This window comes from Narcine bancroftii, chromosome 6 (genome assembly GCF_036971445.1).
Source record: "Narcine bancroftii isolate sNarBan1 chromosome 6, sNarBan1.hap1, whole genome shotgun sequence".
Classification (NCBI taxonomy): domain Eukaryota; kingdom Metazoa; phylum Chordata; class Chondrichthyes; order Torpediniformes; family Narcinidae; genus Narcine; species Narcine bancroftii.
In genome coordinates this window covers 15,242,352-15,264,699 of record NC_091474.1, presented here as the reverse complement: position 1 = coordinate 15,264,699, position 22,348 = coordinate 15,242,352, and the positions used below count along the sequence as shown (strand labels likewise).

The window sequence follows — 22,348 nt, the reverse complement described above, 5'->3', positions numbered from 1 at the left end:
TTTCCCTGACCTTAGCTCACCCAAACTCTCTAACCTTGGATGAATAAAGGAAAATGTGCATGTTAGAACTTTCCTTTTACCTGGTCAGATCACCAGGTATTTGGTTTTATTGTTCTACCTTAACATATAATTTTTACCCCACCAAACTAGTTCTGCAATGCAACAACCACAAAATTATGTGGAAAGAAATGCATATCAAAGTCCTTCAAATCCTGACTTATCAATGGCTTGTGATCAAGACTTCCAACTTACCAGAGACAGTCTTCAAATAAATAAGTGTTCATGTTTGCTGAAAAGGTTTGTGAAAGCAATGGCCAGTACTTTAGCAATGGGCAATCCTAATCAAGTTCAAGTTCAGATTTATTGTCAGAGAACGTACATTACATCACATACAACCCTGAGATTCTTTTTCTTGCAGGCCAGGCAGAATTTCTACTTATTGGTCATGTTAACTGTTCTCAAGAAAAATATACGCAGACATAAGAGAGAAATGTAAATGAAAAGAAATGTAAACAAGCTGACTATGCAAATACAGAAAAAAGATAAATATTCAAATAATGTGCAAAGTGTCCTTAAATGAGTCTCTGATTGAGTCTTTGTTTCAGAGTCTGATGGGAGAGGGTTAGCAACTGTTCCTGAACCTGGTGGTACGTCTTGTGGCACCTAGACCTCTTTCTTGATGGCAGTAGCAAGAACAGAGCATGTGCTGGGTGGTGTGGATCCTTGATAATTGCTGCTGCTCTCTGACTGTAGTCTTCCACATAGATTTTCTCAAAGGTGGGGAGAGTTTTGCCTGTGTTCCCAGAGAAGTGGTGGCTCTGGTATGTGGGAAGGATTATGAGAGCAAAATGTTCACCATAACAAATGAAAAAAGATTAGAAGTTGGTTATTTGGCTCTTTAAACCTGCTCAAGATATGGCTGATCTTTTTTCCTGCACACTATCCCCCACTTTTCTTGATTACCTCAATATCTGGAAATCAAATAATCTGTGTTTTGAGTGAACCTAAAGAGAATTCCATAATTTCAGCATTAAATATCATAGCTCTTTTTCAAATGGCAGCACGGTTAGTTAAGTGGTTAGCGCAATGCTATTAGAACACCAGTGACCTCAGTTAGAACCCAGCACTGTCTGTAAGTAGCGTGTACATTCCCCCAGTGACCTGCGTGGGTTTCCTGCCAGGCATCGTGGTTTCTTCCCACCCTCCAAAATGTACAGGTTTAGTAGGTTAATTGGGTGTAATTGGACGGCTTGGGTTTCATGAGTCAGAAGGGCCTTTCCTAAAATTTAAAAACAATTTAAATTTTTTAAAAATGACCTCTAGTTCCAGACAAAGGAAGCATCCACCCTCTTTCCAGCCTGTCAACTCCTGCAAGAATTTGATCATTTTCAATGAGATTTCCTCTCATTCTTCCAAGGCGGCCTAATCTGCTTAACCTCTCATATCGCAAACACACCACCCAAAATAAGTTTAGCAAGTCGCCACTGTGTTGCCTCGAACCAAAATCATCAGTTTTGTGAAGTATGCTCTGCTCTGAATGTGATCTCACAAAGGGCTTGTATTATTACAAAGTTCCAAGTTCAGATTTATTGTCATGCATGACATTACATTCAACCCTGAGATTCTTTTACTTGCAGGATGAAGCAGAATTACCACTTATTTCCGATTATCTGAAAGGCACTTTACCGAAATTACCAGTTATCCACAAAAAAATTTGGTGGTGACGACACAAAAAGTTGAATATTTTTTTCCACCTGCCATGCTCAAGTGGGATTCTGACACACTGTTAGCACCATTTTGAATCCAATAGAGCTCTTTCTTTTGTACACAAGTGTGCTGTTAGCACTAATTTTAATCCAACATAGCTCTCGTGTACTCAAGTCCACAGTTAGCACCATTTTAAATCCAATGGAGCTCTCATGTACTCAAGGTAAGAATTAAACTTTTTTTCATGCTTGAAAAAATGTTCCCTTGTTCTTTGTTGTGGTTTTAACCGCTGATACAAGTATTATGCTGATGTTACTGGCCTAGGATCGGAGCAGGGACCTCGGGCTCCAGGGTAGGTTCCACGGCAGCGGACGGCAGGTGTCGTGGATCCAAGCGGGGACCTCGGGCACCTGAGCAGGTTCCACGGCAGTAGGGAGGTGTTGGGGATCCGAGCAGGGATCTCAGGTGCCTGGGCAGGTTTGGCAACAGCGGTGGGGAGGCATCGGCAACGGCTGATACAAATATTCTGCTACATAAACTGGTCTGCAGATCAGATATCTGGAAAATGTAGTTAACCAATACCTGTCCAATCCTGAGCTTTTTGGATATCGGAAACATATTGTGCAAGTATTGCCAAAAAACTCTACATAATGTACACGTGTAAACAAATATAGATATGTAAACAAACTGTAATACAGAGTGAGGAGAAAAAAAATCAATTAAGTGCAAAAGTAAGAATCCTTAAATGATTCTCTGATTTGAGTTTGTTGTTGAGGAGTCTGATGGTGGAGGGGCAGCAGCTGTTCCTGAACCTGGTGGTGCGAATCTTGTGGCACCAATACCTCTTTCCTGATGGTAGCAGCGAGAACATAAAGTGTGCTGGGTGGTGTGGATCCTTGATGATTGCTGCTGCTCTTTGATGGCAGCGATCAGCATCTTAAGTCCTGTACACGTCAGATGACAGATGGCTGTCAGTTGAAAGAGCTTACTGAAGAAATCCTTATCAGGAGATGAGCTCTTCAAACACTTCACTGAAAAGCTTTATGATACTTTTCAAGGCGAGAAACTTCAACTATTCTCACTGCATAGCTTCATCAACAAAAGTTGCATTGTTTTCGATGATTTTCTATCTCTTCTCGTTCGTCTGTTGAATAATTGCACAACCCTATGCCTCCGTCCCCTACCCACATGGCCTGGACTTCAAATTTTCAACATAATTTTGAACCCTCACTTCGTAAACACTGTGATTTTCGACCAATGATGCAAACATTCTCAAGGGAGCTCACAGTGCTCTGGCTAAATTTCTCTATCTGAAATCCCTGAAAAGGCTGAGGACCCTGTGATATCTCTGAGGCTGGTGTCAGAGCATCATTCAAGAGGGCGAACCCTCGCAAGGGATCAGGCCCTGGTGGCGTACCTGGCAGGGTACTGAAAATCTGCGCCAACCAACTAGCCAGAGTGTTCACGGATATTTCCAATGACTATACTTTGAGAGTTATTTCAGGAGATTCAGTACATCTACAGGTGTACTGTGGAGAGGATAAGAGCTGGTTATATCACTGTCTGATAGGACAAGAAAAATCTCCAGAGGATTGTTAAATCGCCCTGTGACATCACAGGCACCAGACTTCACTCCATCGAAGACACCTACAAGAGGCAGTGTCTTAAGAAAGCAGCTTCTATCCTTAAGGACACTCACCACCCAGGCTATGTCCTCTTCACTCCCCTACCATCGGGAAAAAGGAATAGAAGCCGAAAGAACTCAGCAGCCAAGGACAGCTTATTCCCCTCTGCCATCAGATTCCGGAAAGATCAATGAACCAAAGACACTGCCTCACTTTGACTTTATTGTGCACTACTTTTATTTATTGTTGTAAGGTGGTTTATATGGTCAATGTGGTGTTGTGCCAGCACAATTCGAGGGCTGAAAGGCCTGTACTGTACTGTATTTTTTTATGTTCTGTATTGGTATTATGCCTATAACTGGCCACACAAGGATGGAACCATAGAATTCCACAGCACAGAAATAGGCCTTTCAACTCAACCTGTCCATGCTGAACAAACTAGTCCCATTTGCCTGCATTTGGCCATTATCCCTCGAAGATGCTGCCATCCATGTTCCTGTCTAAATGTCTTTTCAATGTCCTCCAGTATTTCTGTGTCATTTTCTCAGTTCTTCTAGACACAGCTGTAATCTTCAATAATCTACTTTTCCATCTACTGTACCACCAAATTTGGTGTCATGCTCAATGTTACTATTCATGCTAATTACTTTGTCATCTTAGTTAATATGGATGACACACAAGAAGCACTGATTACTCTGGCACCCACCACTGGTCACAAACCTCCAATTTGAGTAACAGCCCTCCATGATCACTCTCTGTTTCCTTCCATCAAGCCAAATTGACCAACACATTATGGATCCCACGCGATCTGGCCTTGTGGACCAGCAAGATTTTGTCAAAGGCCTTGCTATTGTTTGGAATGACTAAACAATAGTGCATCCATGCTTGTTTCCAGTGGTGCAAACATTTTGTGATGCAAGAGAGTTATTTAGCTGAGCTTAGGTATTTGAAATGTGAATGCTCATGGGCTTCATTGTTCATCAATCCGAAGATGCATCTTTTATGAACCACAGCCTATTTAAAACTTCACATATGCAAATTTATGCAGTGTGTGTGGAGAAGGATGCAAGGTTGCTTGTCACAGTTCATCCCAGCGACAGCGTGGCAGAGGACTCTCTGATCTGTGAGCTGTTCCTGGGGATGCACACAGTGTCAGATATCCAGAACTGCTGGAAGACCATCAGCACGGTAAAAGACACACTTTGGTCTGCCCGAAATCTGTTGGTCTTTCAGCACCTGGAGATGTCGGTGAGGGAATGCTGCTGACTGGCACAGGAGTACATGCTAAGGGAAGCACAGAGGCTTAGTGCAGCCAACACTAGGGCATTGTGGGGAAGGACCACAGTCAAGAGTCTTCCCATTACTGGGATTTGAGGGGCTGAGGTGGAGGGCAAACCCCTCAAACAACAGAGAGGCGAGAAGCAACAAGGTACTACAGAGGTCATAATGGTGTATTTAGAAAACAAATGTAAAAATGTACATTGGTAGCAATCTATAGATATGATTGGCACAATGGGTGCAAAAATACTTTGAACAGTTTTCTTTCATGTAAATAAGTTGCCCATTCAGAGCCAGCTCTTCAGCGCTTGACGTTCTGCTTTGCGGAAACTGCCAAAATGTTTGGCCTGGAAGTCAGCCTGAAGAAAACTGAGATCCTCCATCAGCCAGCTCCCCACCATGACTACCAGCCCCGCCACATCTCCATCGGGCACACAAAACTCAAAACGGTCAACCAGTTTACCTATCTCGGCTGCACCATTTCATCAGATGCAAGGATTGACAATGAGATAGACAACAGACTCGCCAAGGTAAATAGCGCCTTTGGAAGACTACACAAAAGAGTCTGGAAAAACAACCAACTGAAAAACCTCACAAAGATAAGCGTATACAGAGCCGTTGTCATACCCACACTCCTGTTCGGCTCCGAATCATGGGTCCTCTACCGGCACCACCTACGGCTCCTAGAACGCTTCCACCAGCGTTGTCTCCGCTCCATCCTCAACATCCATTGGAGCGCTTTCATCCCTAACGTCGAAGTACTCGAGATGGCAGAGGTCGACAGCATCGAGTCCACGCTGCTGAAGATCCAGCTGCGCTGGATGGGTCACGTCTCCAGAATGGAGGACCATCGCCTTCCCAAGATCGTGTTATATGGCGAGCTCTCCACTGGCCACCGTGACAGAGGTGCACCAAAGAAAAGGTACAAGGACTGCCTAAAGAAATCTCTTGGTGCCTGCCACATTGACCACCGCCAGTGGGCTGATAACGCCTCAAACCGTGCATCTTGGCGCCTCACAGTTTGGCGGGCAGCAACCTCCTTTGAAGAAGACCGCAGAGCCCACCTCACTGACAAAAGGCAAAGGAGGAAAAACCCAACACCCAACCCCAACCAACCAATTTTCCCCTGCAGCCGCTGCAACCGTGTCTGCCTGTCCCGCATCGGACTTGTCAGCCACAAACGAGCCTGCAGCTGACGTGGACTTTTTACCCCCTCCATAAATCTTCGTCCGCGAAGCCAAGCCAAAGAAATAATTAATTGTGAATAAAGCCTATTTTTTGTAAAAGAAATATAAAATGAGAAAAGTGACAGATTTATTGATCCACACTAGTTTGGATATCATCTGGCAAATCATGTCATACGTCAGGTAGAGCATGTTTAATTTCGGATGCATTCACAAACAATCAACAACTTACTTTGAAATCTGAAAAACACAATGTATAAGAACCTCCCAATTAGACACTTTATTGTCTGCAATGACTGGTCCAGATGTACATTGTAAACTGCAAACTTCTGTGCCTGATTTTCACTTCTGTGCCAAAGTTCTCACAAAAGTTCAATTACAAGCTGCTTGTTCAGACCAACATAATTCTATTTACAAATAGACAAGAATGAAATCAATGCAGTTAACTCTTTGATAACAAGTATTATGCATTGGCTGAACTCAATTTGGTATTGCAATGAAGCATTTTCTTCACTTAAAAAAAACCAAGTCTTACTGCAACTGTTGTAACGAGATGTTTGCAGTGTGTTCAAAGATTAACCTGAGGGGTAGAAATTCGACTCAAGCATGTTAATTGTAAATATTTATGAAATCCTCCGCAAGATCCAAATTGTCACAACTTGCATTCTTTCTTTAATTAAATTTGGACGAGAAAATGTATTTCCTGCTCTTTTCCAGATATTTGTTTGCAACACATTCGTGGGTGCAACAGCCTTTGTTTTTGCATGTTTTGCAGCAAAGCAAAAGGAGAAGAAATATGTATATTCCAAGAATGTAGCTAAATTGTTCCATTTGATCTTCTTGTAAAACTATAGGAGATGAAATGAAGCATCTTATAAATGCCACATGACCTGATTCTGCTGATTCCATCTTGAAATCTGATTCGAATTATAGCATGTGGTAAATAACTATATAAATATTAATATATTTAAAAATACAACAGATAAGTACAATGCAGAGGGAGAAAGTCAACAGGCAACTTACCATAAAACTGCAGTGCATAATGCAAACAACTGATTTCTTCTGTTCCATGTTTACTAATCAACAAGCACGGAGTATTTATTGTAAACTATGGCACAGTTCCCATAAAGGTATTTTCTCATTCAACAAATAAGCAGAACATCCAAGAAAGACACACAAAAATGAATCTTTCAATTAAAATAGGAGCCCGGAGTAACAATAGGTCCAACAGCATCTGGAGAAATGTAATTTTCATTTTTCTTCCCCAAACTTGTGTCTGTCTTAACTCTTCCAGCTGCTGACAGATCGACTGTGTATCTCTGGGTGACTAAGGGGCATTTGGTTTTCCTCAGTGCTATTTAGCTTCACTCACATTCCTAGAAAGTTTTCCTGCCTTTTATTAATTATTGCATCGTGGGGTTCTTCAATTTTTGAGCTTTTTTTTTAAAGTAGAGCAGCGTCTTGTGACCTCAGATTGCCTAATGTAAGTATGAACATATGTTCTGAAAAAGTGCAAAAGATATTCTTAAATTTATTCTGAGACTCTAGACATCCCATAACACATTATAGCCAATTGAAAACTTTCTGAAGAGCTGAAGTATAGAAAATACAGCAGCCTGATTGAGCACAGCAAGTCCCCAAGAAATTGCAATATTAGGCCTTATATGGGATTTTTTGTAAGTGATAAGGGATAAATATCAGAACATCTATTTCACCCTCTTCAATTTTACGGAGGAGAAAGTGGCTTGGGCAATGAAATTTATCAGTATTGCTGGTTTCCCATGAAGTACAAACAGAAATATTCCATACATACAGACCTGCAAAGGCTCCCATTAGTAATCCAAATCATTTCTTGAAATGTGCGGCTGATTAAACATAGAAACATAGAAGATAGGAGCAGGAGTAGGTCATTCGGCCCTTCGAGCCTGCTCCGCCATTCAATGAGATCATGGCTGATCTTAAAGTTCAGTACCCCGTCCCCGCCTTCTCTCCGTAACTCCTAATTCCCTTATACTGAAGACATATATCTAATTCCCTCTTAAATATATTCAGTGAACCTGCCTCGACTGCTCTCTGTGGCAATGAATTCCACAGATTCACCATCCTCTGGGTAAAGAAATTCCTCCTCATCTCAGTTCTAAATGGTTTGCCTATTATCCTCGAACCATGGCCCCAGGTTCTGGACTCCTCCCCCCATCAGAAACATCCCTTCCGCATCCATTCTGTCCAGTCCTGCCAGAATTTTATAGGTCTCTGTGAGATCCCCTCTCAATCTTCTAAACTCCAGCGAGTACAATCCCAATTTGCGCAATCTTTCCTCATAAGTCATTCCTGCCATTCCAGGTATCAGCCTGGTGAATCGCCTCTGCACTCCCTCCATTGCAAGAACATCCTTCCTTAGATAAGGTGACCAAAACTGCACACAATACTCCAGGTGTGGTCTCACCAAGGCCCTGTACAGCTGCAGTAAGGTATCCTTATTCCTATACTCAAATCCTCTTGATATGAAGGCCAACATACCATTTGCCTTTGTGGATAATATTGTGGATGATAAGAATTTATTGAATGAATGACATGTTTCCTCACAAACAAGAGGAACTCTGGTGACCGGGAAGAAGTTATCATTTGGAAAACCCATAATGGGGCAAGTTTCTTCGACAAGACATTGAAGTGAGGAAATTAGAGCAACAAATTTCTCTCTGAGACCAACGAAAACCTTCCTGAGCGGTAACCAGAGCCTGGTGAAGATTCATAAATATTAAATTCTGCGCACAGTAACAAAATCGCCCCATACAATGAACTTGGAGAAGTGAAAAGTGAATGATTGGACAGTGAACAGAGAACTTCCCTGAACATATACACATACATGTGCACTTAGAATTAGAAGGGGGCTAAGTTAATAATAATAAGTTGAAGAGTGATCCTGTTATTATGTTTAAAGAAAATTAAAAGCAACTTTGTTTAAGTCTTGGTGAATTTCTATTGCTGCTGGGTTTTAGAGTCCTCCGGGCTCGTAACACAGCCATTTCCATCGGCAGAACATTCCCTCTCCTCACTCCTGCCTCAGCTCAATTGTTGATGAAAGCATCAATCAATTCCAACCTTCCCTGAGCAGGCCTCAACACTTCTGCTCCCCATTGAAGCTATCCAAACTTTAGCTATCCACATGCCATCTCACATGAAGTTATTTATTTAATCTTTATTCATGTGATGGATGGTCTTGCATTCCTTCATCTCCAAAACCTCTCCAAGACACCTTTATTTCTTCTAACATAGATACTGAAGCATTCCATATGTAATTGCTACACTGTGTTGTGATGTAATGATAGAGTTACTGGATCAGAGATCACAATTCTTAGACCCACGTTCAAATCCCATCAGGACAGTTTGTGGATTTTAAATTCATTTAAATATGCTGAGTTTGGGAACACCACAACCACTAATCTTGGTGGTAATGCCCACAGGAACTATCCAGTCGTGATTACAACTTACCTAATTCACTATCAACCTGAAGAGCTGCAAAACTGCCAACTTCACCTCCTCTGTGTTAACAAGACCCATTGTGCTATTTACCCCCGTGTAAACTAAAGCCCTCTGAAAGAGGATCTCACACCACCTTTGTAAAGTCCAGCTGGGAACAGGCATCCGGATCCTGAGACATTAACAACTTAGAATACCGGTGCTTCAGTTGACTTTGCCTGAAATCTCTGAAAAAATTCTTTTCATCTCCATAGATCCAAAAATCTGGGCTGCTTGGGGATTGGGTCAGTCCGGATTTTTGCAATTCTCAGGCAGTACTTTTAAAATACAAATACAAGGAGGAATAAAGCTTGTAGATGGAGAACTTTTATAGCCAGAGCACATTCCTTCCTTGGAGATATCCAAGGGTCATTGTCGAGAAACACAAGTTTTAATTGTTTTATTTGTGCTTATGCATGCATACACGCACTCAAAAGCCCGCTAAATTTTTTTTTTAAATGAGAATTTTCGAGAAGTCCGAAGTCTCGGGTGATCCGGGTTTCTAGCATTTGGATTTTTTGGACTTTGTACATTAGATTTCAAATCCACATTTGCAAACGAGATTTCGATACTACGCTGGTTTGTTTTTGATGATGGATCATGTGAAACTTCTTGCTACATGAAAGAATGCATGAATGAACAATGCTGAGGGAATATTAATCATCAAAGTTGCAACTACCGAGCAGGTGCTGGGGTCTTGTGCAATGCAAAAAAAAAGTGCATGAAAGCTCAGCAAAATTCTTCCTGATGAAGGGTTCAGGCGCAAAACATTGACTGCCGGTTACTTTTTATGGATTCCAAGAGACTTGTTAGGATCCTCCAGCACTTTTGTAATACTGCACTTAATAAGAAAAAGCTCTTGGCTGCTTTAAATTTCAAACAATTATAGAAAATTAAGTGCAAAAAAAAACTGACACTTTCATTACACAAGGAAGTCAAAAGAGAAGTGATGTATACCATCAGGGCACAATGAAGAAAATTCAAACCTAATCTTAAAGTCATATCTTTTTAGTTATAATTTATATTTTAAAAAGTGCATGTGAGTACATTTGTGATGCCAAAGAAAGTAGGTCATGTGGCAACTAGCATCTCCCTCCCACAGTGATGGTACATCAGTTGGTGTGGGGAGGAGTGGGGCTGAGAAGGGTGTAAATACAGATCACGTTGTTTACAAAGGCCATTCCCATCACATGGACGCATTTAGGAGCTTTAAATGGAAAACATTGACAGGAAATGTTCATCACAACTAGATGCACGTGATGAATGGCAAATTGGGCTATTGACTGAGATCACAAAAGGATAGCCAATTTAGAATTACGGAAATACACCTCAAGCTGGGAACAGATGGAACAATGAGAAAAAGGGGAATAGCTGGAATATATCTTCTGCAGATCTAGTCAGAAATCAATGACTCTCTGGCACTGGACTGGAAACTCTGGCAAATTTCTACAGATGTGTGGTGGAAAGTGTGCTGACCGGCTGCATCACGGTCTGGGGGCAACAATTCCCTCATCGTAAAGCCCAGCAAAATGTAGTGGACACAGCCCAAGACTTCACAGGCAAAACCCTCCCCATCATCGAGAACATCTACAGGGAACCCTGTCGTCAGAGAGCAGTGGCAATCATCAAGGATTCACATCACCCAGCGCACACTCTATTATCACTGCTGCCATCAGGAAAGAAGTCTAGGTGACACGAGACTCACACCACCAGGTTCAGGAACAGTTGCTACCTTCCACCATCAGACTCCTCAACAATAAACTCAATCGGGGACATTAAAGGACTCTCACTTTTGCACTTTATTGGTTTTATCTCTCTGTATTGCAGTTTGTTTACTTTTCTTTACTTGTTTACATGTGTACGGAGAGTACAGTTTTTATTTTCACTACCAATAAGTGGTAATTCTGCCTTGCCTGCAGAAAAAGAAATCTCAGGATTGTATGTGATGTTATGTCTGTACTCTGACAATAAATGTGAAATCTGAAAGGTGGAGCCACATAGATAGGATGAGAAATATGCAGCTGTGTTACCAAGCACAGACTGTGGTGAATAATTTTATAAAAGTGAACAATGACTTTCCAACAAATGGCAGAATCTGGCAAACCCATGAACTAAAATTTTTTGAGTGCAAGTTACGACAGCGGGAAAGAAATCCTGAACTGCCCTGACTCACAACTTCTCAAATAAATTTGCCAATTGCTATTATTTCGTGTGTGGTTTTATGGGGAAGAACAATGTTTATTCAGCCATCATTTCATCCTGTCTGAATGATCCAAGATTTTTTTTTAATAAGAAAAACTCATTTGTTACATGTGATTTTTTTGAAAGGAAAAAAATCAGAAATTTAGGTCGCTACGGCAACCATTGTAACATAGCAATAGCAAATAGAGGCAGAAGGTGTCTGTAGTGCCCATTGAACCAGCTCCCTCATTTGACATGGTCATGTCTCATCTTTTTATCTGGTCTCTTTCTTGCCTGAATTCCAAAACTCTTAATTCCCTTAGAATGGTGTCTCGCAACAAAAAAAATGTCTAAAGTCAATAAGAATTAATGAAGGTAATAATTAAGCCTTTTAATGAAGGATATTAATTTATAAATACTGGTGATCAGAAACTAATGGGATTTACTTCAGCAAATTACCAAGAAAAACACATATGGTAAAAATGCAATGCTGGATAAACTCTGCTGGTCAAGCAGCATATTCTATATGACCAACATTTCACCCTTGAGTTATAAACAAAATGAAGGGAATCTCTGTAAAAATAATGGAGGGAGGGTGGTACAGTCCCATAGGCAGGAGGAAATAAATAGGTAGATAAGGGAGGGAAGGGACACCAGAAAACAGGAGAAGGAGGGATAGCTCTGTGAATGGAGATGGAAGGGGATGGAGAATTGGAGGAAAGGCAGAGGGATGGTGAAGAGAGGGAGAATAGGGAGTGGGTTAGCAGAAACCAATTTTGATGCCATCCTGTTTGAGTGAAATCTCTTCAAGGCAGAGGGATGGTGAAGAGAGGGAGAATAGGGAGTGGGTTAGCAGAAACCAATTTTGATGCCATCCTGTTTGAGTGAAATCTCTTCAAGGCAGAGGGATGGTGAAGAGAGGGAGAATAGGGAGTGGGTTAGCAGAAACCAATTTTGATGCCATCCTGTTTGAGTGAAATCTCTTCAAGGCAGAGGGATGGTGAAGAGAGGGAGAATAGGGAGTGGGTTAGCAGAAACCAATTTTGATGCCATCCTGTTTGAGTGAAATCTCTTCAAGGCAGAGGGATGGTGAAGAGAGGGAGAATAGGGAGTGGGTTAGCAGAAACCAATTTTGATGCCATCCTGTTTGAGTGAAATCTCTTCAAGAATGTCTACTCTGAAAAGTTTTTTTTTAATAAGTGGAGAACACATATGGTGATAGAATGAACTAATTGGTCAAATGGAAACAACATCTCCTCCTCACTGATAATCAACACAAGCACACCACAAAGATGAGTGCTCATCCCACTGCTCCACTCATTATACATCCATGACTATCTGGCCGGGCACAATTCCAATGCCATCTACAAGTTTGCTGATGACACCATAGATGTCGGCAGAATCATAAACGGCAATGAGGAAGCTTACAGGAGGGAGATAAATCAGCTTGTTGAATGGTGCAATGACAGCAACCTTGCGCTCAAAGTTAACAAAACCAAGGAAAAGATTGTGGACTTTTGAAGGAAGTCGGGGAACACGACCCAGTCCCCATCAAGGCCTCAGTAGTGGAGAGCATCAAGAACTTCAAATTCATGGGGGGTCAATATCTGCGAGGATCTGTCCTGGAGCCTCCACGTTGATGTAATCACAAAGAAGGCTCACCATAGGCTATACTTTGTGAGGTGCCTGAGGAGATTTGTTACGTCACCGAAGACTCTTGTAAACTTCTACAAGTAAGTGTATTGCGGAGACCATTCTGGCTGGTTGCATAACTGCCTGCTATGGAGGCTCCAACTCGCAGGACAAGAATGAACTTCAGAGGGTTGTTAACTGGGCCTGCGACATCACAGGCACCAGACTTCACTCTATCGAGGACATCTACATGAGGAGCTGTCTTTAAAAAAAAGCTGCCTCTATCCTCACCTCTTCACTATGCTACCTTTGGGGAAAAGGTAGAGGAGCCTAAAGACGAGCACTCAGTAGCACAAGGACAGCTTCTGCGCCCCCTGCCATCAGTTTCCTGAATAATTCCTGCCTTACTTTTTGTGCACTGTTATTGGTTTGATTCTATTTTTTATTGTAATGTCATAAGATGGTTATGATATGAATGTTTGCTCTATAACGCTGTTGCTAAACACTGAATTTCATTATAAAAAATCCTAATTCCTGGTTAACTGGTAAGATGCGTTATTTTTGAAGTCTTCGACTTAATCACTTAAAATTGGCTCAATTCGAGGATAACATTGTCAGAACTGCTAAAATTGTAAACCAAGGTTCTCAGGTATGTTTGGGATATATTCACATCAGGAGAAAAGGAATAACAAACAAATTCATTTAAATAGTAAATGTGTGGTGCATAGAGGAATGAGATGCACTGTTTCCAAAAATGGGAACTTGCACAAGGGAACTAATGGTGCAGTCCAGGTACTAAATGAATACTTTTCATTGGTTCCCCAGGATTCCAGAAAAAAGTGAGAGACGTCATAATTGAGACACAAGATATGATAAAAATTGACGACATGAAAAGTTGGCCTAATTTAAAATAGATAGGTCACTGTGATGTGAGGAAGAAGTTCGGTGGGTCCAAGAAGTACATAAACTACAACAGGAATGCAGAGGAACAAAGGGATCTGGGAATAGAGATACATAATTCCCTAAAAATGGCATCACAGGTAGGCAGTGGTGTAAAGAAAGCTTTTGGCGTCTTGGCCTTCATAAATCAAAGTATTAAGTACATGAGTTGGGATGTTATGGTGAGACTGAATCAGACATTGGTGAGGCCAAATTTGTGCAGTCCTGTTCACCAAAGTACAGGAAGGGTATCACTAAGATTGAGAGAGTGAAGAGAAGATCTACTAGAATGTTGCTGGGTCTTCAGGAGTTGAGTTACAGGGAAAGATTAAACAGGTTAGGACTTTATTCCTTGGAGCAAAGAAGAATAAGGAGAGATTTGATAGGTTTACAAAATTATAAGGGGTATAGACAGGGTAAATGTGAGGAGGCTCTTTCCATTGAGATTAGAAGAGATAAATACAAGAGGACATGGCTTTAGGGTGAAAGGGGAAAGATTTAGGGGGAACTTCTTCACTCATAGTGGGAGTGTGGAACAAGCTGCCATCTGACATGGTAAATGTGGGCTCACTCAAGTTTTAAGAATAAATTGGATAGATACATGGATGGGAGAGGTCTGGAGGGTTATGGAAAGGGTGCAAGTCAGTGGGACGAGTGGAATGATATTTTGGCCTAGACTAGAAGGGCCAAATGGCCTGTTTTCTGTGCTGTAGTTTTCCATGGTTCTAACAATCTTACAGATGTGCACCAACTATAGCCCCCCCATCCTGAACTGGCTCCATCAACTGTCCAGCATTGCCTACAGCTCTCAACCTGGAATGGAGTGAGGGTTAATTCTCATGTGGGGAAAAAAAGAGAGAGCAGCTCCATGTGGTGGGCTTTTACTGCTCAGGTATGCCCAAATGAAGCAAGGTGTTCAAGAGAGCCAATCCTAAGTTGTTCCCACACCTATGGACAGGCTCACCTTGATTGACATGGGGAAATAACTTTTGACCTGCCTGGTCAGATGACCCTCCAGAAACAAGCGCATAGAAATTCCTTTGTTCAGAGAAATTTCCTGTCCGGTTAACAGTGACCAGGACCACATGCATCCCGATTTTGAAAAAATTGATATCAGAAATTGTATAACTCTCTTCAGAATTTGTCGATGCATTCAGAATATGGGCTTGTGCCTGAGAAGGTATGGTTGGTAAGGTTGCAGATGACACACATATTGGTGGTGTAGAAATCAAGGAGGAATGCCGTAGATTGCACAGATCTCACTCCTAAACATGACTTCCATGGTTCTAACCAGAGAGCTGGCAATGAGAATAAGATATTGATTGTCCAGAACATGAATTTCTACAGAACTATGGCAGAAAATGTGCTGACTGGCTGCATCACAATCTGGTATGGGGACACCAACACCCCTGAGCATTAAAACCTGCAAACAGTACTGGGCATAGCTCAGGACATCACAGGCATAACCCTCCCCACCATCGAGAATACCTGCAGGAATGCTGTGTCGGAGAGCAGCAGCAATCATCAAGGATCCACATCACCCAGCACACAATCTATTCTCACTGCCTCCATCAGGAAAGAGGTCTAGGTGCTATAAGACTCGCACCACCGGGTTCAGGAACAGCTGCTCCCCCTCCACCTTCAGACTCCTCAACAATGGACTCAGAGTCATTTAAGAACCTCTTACTTGTGCACTTTATTTTTTTTCCTCTCTCCGCAATGCGCAGTTTGTTTATATTTCTTGATTTGTTCACATGTGTACGTTGAATACAGTTGTTTTTTTTTGTATGACCAATAAGTGATAATTCTGCTTCGACCACAGGAAAAAAAATCTCAGGGTTGAAGATGTCATGTATGTACTCTGACAATAAATCAAAACTTTCAACTTTGAATTGTATCTCTAATTTACTTATTAGATGCAAGATGCAAACAAAAGATTGCAAAGGGTAGGCAAAGTACTTGTAAATATAATCTAAACTTAATTGCTTTCTTTTCTAAAGCTGCCAATTTGGTAAAATATCATGTCGCTGCATAAAATTTAGACCTCCTAGTTCTCAGAGCTGCAGTCCTGACAGTTAAACCTATTTCAACAGCAAAGCACCACTTACTCAGTGTAGAAAAATAAGCCTATTCATCATCAGAAATCTGACACAAGTTCAGTTACCTTGCTGTGACTGCATGTACAAACATTTGTAGGCCAACCAGCTCTTTGCTCCTTGCAGTCTGCCTGACGAATTGTTTGCTTGCAAAGTGGAACATGATTACAATCATTTTCAAATCGAATTATGCCTCTCTGGAAATTTAAAGGTATACATGTTTTTCATCATTACTGCCAATTTAATGTCAGTAAAAATCAAGGGCTGGATGGTTTAAATCTGGAAGGTTTACATTTACTGTTTTAAGTACTCAATTTCTAGAGTTAAATGTTTTATATTACTCCACACAATGAAGCTATTTAGCTCTATAAAAAGCTTCATATAATCCAAGAATTGAACAAAAACTATATATAGTCCAAGAACTGAATAAAAACTATACATAGTCCAAGAATTGAAAGCCCTATTGTGATTTAAAATAGTTGTGGTTTTTAATGCCAGACACATATTCCAATCCCAAATTTTGTCGCAAACCTCTCTGCATTCAAATTTCAATATTTTGATGGGTTCTTTAACCCACCATTGTCCGCAGATCTATTCGAACAATCCTGGTCCAAATACAACTCCATCTGCCTGAAAGATCACAGCCGGTTTTAGACATTCCTGCACCATAGCTACAAATCCTGTGATAAAATTAGCAATGTGACTGTGGTCCTTTTTGTCCTCCAGGGTGACTATTCATGAAATTCAGTGAATTTCTTCTTATCGAACAAAAAGATGTGAAAAGAATCATCTGTTCCATTGAGTGGGTATACCAAAATAATTCACATTGACTGAATTTTGTCCAGTGACAGTAACTTTTTTATTATTTACCGAAATTGAACCTAAATATGATATTGATGCATTGTTCAGATACAAGATGCAAGTTTTAGAAATGTTCACACCCACGGTTCACCTGTCAGAGGAACACACTGTTAAGTATCATCGTCATACACTCCAAGGACTTCTATCTGCTTCATGGGGGGTTGGGGGGGAGGGTAGAAGAAAAGGTCAAGGTTCTTGGTTGAGAATCATAATGGTGTAAATTATTCTGAAAATTCAGGGAGGATCAGCGATCAAATCTTCCTCTCGAAATTGTAAGGTTTCCATAAAATGAGATTATGTTTATTCTGAATGTTTGTCAGCTTTCAAGGTGAGATCCTTAAATCTGGAAGATTCTTTTTGAATACATTTTTCCTCTCTATTTCACAGATTCAGTATCCTTGGCATGTTGTGTTCCACCTGCACAATTACATAAGATTTGTAGATATATTAATCGAACAGTTTCATGCAAAGTAGCCTCCGTAAAACCACGAAGGCATTAGTATGCAAGAGGCATGAAAAACTCTTCTGTGCTGCACAGAGCTCTCAAGTGCTGTTAAAATCTGGCCATTGAAACCCATGCCGCCCAATTACACTTATTATAGCTTCACGTTGCTGGAAAAAATATTCAACTTTGTGTACTCTTATCCATCTTGGAAATATTTTATGTTGATACACAGGCACATCATTGTACCAGAATTACTTGAATTATAATTTCTATGACCAAAAAAAAACAATTGCTGGATCTCTTTCAGTTATCACACAATAGCGGTTGAAACAATCTTAACTTTTCATCTAAAAGCTGTTCTTATCCAGATGTTGAAAATTGGTTTTCTTTGACGCTGAGCTGAGCCCATTACTTGGGACAGGTAGAGACCAAGACAAAAAGGCTGATGAGATCTTGAAATATTTTCAAGACTCAATTTATTGTCATCGTAATAAAACAGTGTCCTACTACATGAAATTCCCTTTTGCCTGCTGCAAGACAGACAGATTTGCCACTGGGAGAAATTGCCTAGGCACCTCTTACATTTCTTGCAGTCAGAGAAAGAGCTTTTTTATGAGATGAATCACCCTTCTAGATACAGCCCAAATTAAACCTACAAATTGAACATTTTGAAGCAGTTTCTGAAATCTCCAGATTACATCAGAAGGTATAGCTATCAAATGGACACTTTTGAAGGGAGGGAATGGAAGGGCTGGGGGCTATTAATTTTGTTCCTCTGAGCTCCTTTGTTATAAATTCTATAATTATTTAATTGTTTTATTTACATTGGTGTAAATGATCATTAGTAGGACACCAGAACTAGAGAGTTACCAGCCAATTAACTGCTCATCTTTTAACATTTCATGACCAATAAAACAAATGCCACAGGACATGGGCAAAGATGGGTACTGGAGGGGGAATGGGGAGGGGGCCAAGATGGCAACGTCTATGTTCGACAGCATCCACAAAGGGTTGCAGATTTTGGGGAAGCAGAGGACTGGCGCAAGGGCACCAGGAAACAGGGAGAAATCCCCAATTTGAGAAAGAGAATCCTTGAGTCAGAGGTAGGGAAATGGGAAGGAATAGTATTGGAAAGGCAAGGGCTGTTCAGGAATGATCAGCATGGTATAGGATGAATCCTGTCTTCCTACTTTGAGTTATTTTGAGAAGACTGATGAAGATAGGGCAATCAATGTCCATATAAACTTTAGTAAAGACATTGAATAAGATCTTGCACAGTAGGCTGATCAAGAAGTTAAGGCAAATTTAGTCCAAAGTGGCCAGCCTTATTTGGATCAAAATTTAGCTTGATAATAAAAGGAAGTGATGGAAGGATTCTTTTCTGATTGGGATCTGCGACAATTAGTGTATTACAGGGACCCTCATTGTTTGTGACATACATTCACAACTTGATATGAATGTAGGATGTGATTGCTAGGTTTTCAGTTGACACAAAGGTTAGTGGTACTGTGGATAGCAAGGGAGGCTGTCTTAGGATACAGCAAGGTAGAGATCAACTGGATAAATGGGTGAAGCGCTGGTGGATGAAAGTTAATCCAAACAAGAGTGAGGTGATGTTCTTTGGGAAGTCAATGTAGAATGACAATGAGCAGAAGGATCTTAGGGCTCAAGTTCGTAATTCCCTAAAAATAACAAGAGGTAGATATGGTTTTGAAGAAGGCATTTTACATGATGCCTTCATAGGTTAAGGCATAGAATACAAGAGCTTGGACGTTATATATTGAAACAACAAAACGATGGTTGGATCGCATTTGTCAATTCAAGTCAAGTTTATTATCTTCTGATTATAAAAGTAACAACCCAATGAATCAGCATTCTCCGTTCCTCAGTGCAAAACACAACCAGCCGTAACACACATACAGACAAGCAATACATAATGCAGGACAAATGTTTCATTTATACAAATAAATAAATATTGTTTAATGAATAGTAGTGTCTCGGATCAGTAGTATGAACAGTTCTTTTTAATCGTCCAGCATTCTCACTGCCCGTGGGAAGAAGCTGTTCCTCAGCCTGGTGGTGTTGGCTCTGATACACCTGTATCTCTCCCCTGATGGGAGCATCTCAAAGATGCTGTTTGGAGGTTTGAAGAGGTCCTCAATGATTTTGCGTGCCATCACGTCGATGAGGAAGAGGGAGACTCCAGTGATCCTCTCTTCCCCTCTTATGGTCCTGTGGATTGACCTCGGATATATTTCTCTGCAGCAACCATACCACCCTGTGATGCAGCTGGCCAGGACCCTCTCGATAGTGCTCCTGTAGAAGGTTGACACGATGATGGCCCGTAGCCTTGTCTGTTTCATTTGAATATTATTTAGAATAATATATGCAGTTTAAAATTTGAGGAAGGAGTTTTAAAAGATAATTGAGGGGAAAGTATATTTATCTTTACACAAACTAGTTGGAACCTGGAAATTGCTGCCCAAGGATCTGATAGAGTCAGTTATGTTCAAGAGACACTTTGGGAGGTACTTTATTGGCAAGGCATGGAAATATACAAATGCAGGCAGATGGGATTACAGTTGATGGGTAAAGTGGTCAGTATAGGCATGGATGCAATAGAATGAAGGGCCATACATCTCTATGAAATGTAAACGAAAATATGATTAACAGTAGTGCCTTTTCATAATTTATCTGAACTTTCATCTCTGCTTTCATCACTGCACTTCTTATCCAAGTATTCTTTCATTGTGGAAGCTCCATCAAGCTCCAGGCCACTTGCCAAGTTCGTATAAATCTTCTCCTTGTCAGCAGCTAATGATCATGCACAACTGATTGATCCACAGTTAGAAAAGTGGAACTTAATTTCTTTTGGTTTTGCATTAAAAAAACAGAATGAACATGTGTACTAAAGGGAGATATGCCAATATTAAGGGGCAAAGTTTAAGTTGGCTGGCCTGTGAAAAATCAGTAACAATGGAAGAAATACACATCTGACTGTCTCATTCTTAACAATATGTGAAGGAGAATTCTGCTGTGAACCGAAAAACAGCTCATGGACTAATCAAAACACTGAGTTTTTATTTGAACAAAGAGAATTCATCGACAGCAGAGAAGCAAAGAGATTTGGATTTGGTGGTGGAGAAATCTGCTTGGCAGGTCACAAAAACAAACAAAAGTGGAGCAGGAGCCAGCCATATGTCCAGTCGAGCCTGCTCTGCCATTCAACAAGATCATGGCTGATCTGGCTGTGGGCTCAGCTCCACTTACCTGCCTATCCTCCATGACTCTTAATTTCCCCACATTATTGAAAAATCTTTCCACTTCTGAAGTACTTTTATTGAGGCAGCCTCTCCCACTTCAATGGACAGAGAATTTCTTCCTTTGATAAGCAGTTCCTCCTTACCTTGGCCTGAAATTTGTTATAAACACAGCAAAATTCAACTCAAAGCCATTGGAGGAATACTCAGGATTAGGATGTTCTCCCATTTAATTTATAGTTAGAATTAAAAGGATCAGCAGAATGTCTACATTCCATCAACTTTCATCAAATTAGTGAATTAGAAAATCATGGAGTTCCACAGTACAAGAGGAAACCCCTCTTTGGTGTCAAATGAAAAATAGTTTTTAATGTTAAAAACTCCATGTGGTCATCAAAACACCTTTCAAATGTTACCAAGTTTCTGCCTTGACAACTCTAAGATTCCAGATCCAGACACCCTTTGGGTGAAAACATTTTATCTTCTCCTTCATTCTTTTTTAATATTTAATTTACAAATTTTCAAGTCAAAGAGTGCAAAGGGCAAAATAAGTTTCTTAAAAATACTATACATCCATTAATAGCTATTGCGTATGGAACTATAATTAACTGTACCTCCCCTCCCCTGAGAAAAAGAAAAAAGAAAAAGGATAGAGAGCAAGAAAACAAGATAGTTCAAGACTAGACTAAAAAGAGAGAAAAAAAAGAGGTTGTCAGATATGCACTGTCCACCTTCTTGGCCTTAAGTTATCTAGTTTTTCTAGATCCAGGGGAGGGGTACAGACAGGGCGCTCTGAAACAAGGGGGGAAAAAACTAAAGATTTACTGCTATTTGCCATAAATACAACTGCCAAATGTTGATTTTAGAAAAAACCATCTTATTTGTTCCTCAAACTGTAAGTGATTTTCTCAAGGGGAAAATGACTTTTCATTTCAGCATTCTATTGTACCATTCCAAGATGGGAATCAGGTTTCCAGGTAACTGCTATTCATTACTGGGCGCCGACAATGCTATCTTTACAAATTGCATTCGAAATTTCAACACCTTTATTATAGGTCTTAAGCCCGCGATGTTTCCCAGTAAAAACAATTCTAGGTTTTGTGGAAAAAGTTTACCTATAATCTGTTCTAAGAAATTTCCTAGATCTACCCAGAAGGGCTTCACCTTGGAACATGACCAGGTTGAATGTAGAAAGGTTCCCTCCTCTGTGCCACATCTAAAATATTGGTCTGAAATTTCTGATTCAAGTTTATTTAATTTTTGTGGCGTGAGAGGGTGCAGAGAAGGTTTACTAAAATGTTCCCTGGATGGCAGTATCTAGAATACAGAGAAAGATTGGGTGGACTGGGTCTTTATTCACTGGAGCGTAGAAGGTTGAGGGGGGGATCTGATAGAGGTATATAAAATTATGAAGGGAATAGATAGAGTAGGTGTGAATAGGCTCTTCCCCTTGAGGGTAAGAGAGGTTGGAACAAGGGATCATAAGTTAAGGGTTAGGGGGCAAAACTTTAGAAGTAACATAAGAGGATGCTTCTTCACTCAGAGAGGGGTGGCTGAGTGGAATGACCTTCCGGAAGAGGTGGTTGCAGCATGGTCAAATTTGTCATTTAAGAGGAGGTTG

At 40.7% G+C, this 22,348-nt stretch overlaps 2 long non-coding RNA genes across 3 annotated transcripts in view; both read left to right on the top strand.

Annotated features, from left to right (window-relative positions):
• Positions 1–1,626: 1,626 nt before the first annotated feature.
• LOC138735747 (uncharacterized) overlaps positions 1,627–22,348 on the top strand; it is a 66,486-nt gene continuing 45,764 nt past the window's right edge. The window contains exon 1 of the long non-coding RNA XR_011339929.1: positions 1,627–1,930. This is a non-coding gene — a long non-coding RNA (uncharacterized lncRNA). The remainder of the gene's footprint in view (positions 1,931–22,348) is intronic.
• The window catches only part of LOC138735746 (uncharacterized), a 31,356-nt gene continuing 20,732 nt past the window's right edge, over positions 11,725–22,348 (top strand). Inside the window, exons 1-3 of one of the 2 annotated variants that reach the window (XR_011339926.1) lie at positions 11,725–11,869; positions 13,952–14,166; positions 16,888–16,963. This is a non-coding gene — a long non-coding RNA (uncharacterized lncRNA). The remainder of the gene's footprint in view (positions 11,870–13,951; positions 14,167–16,887; positions 16,964–22,348) is intronic. The other variant, XR_011339928.1, reaches the window with a different exon arrangement.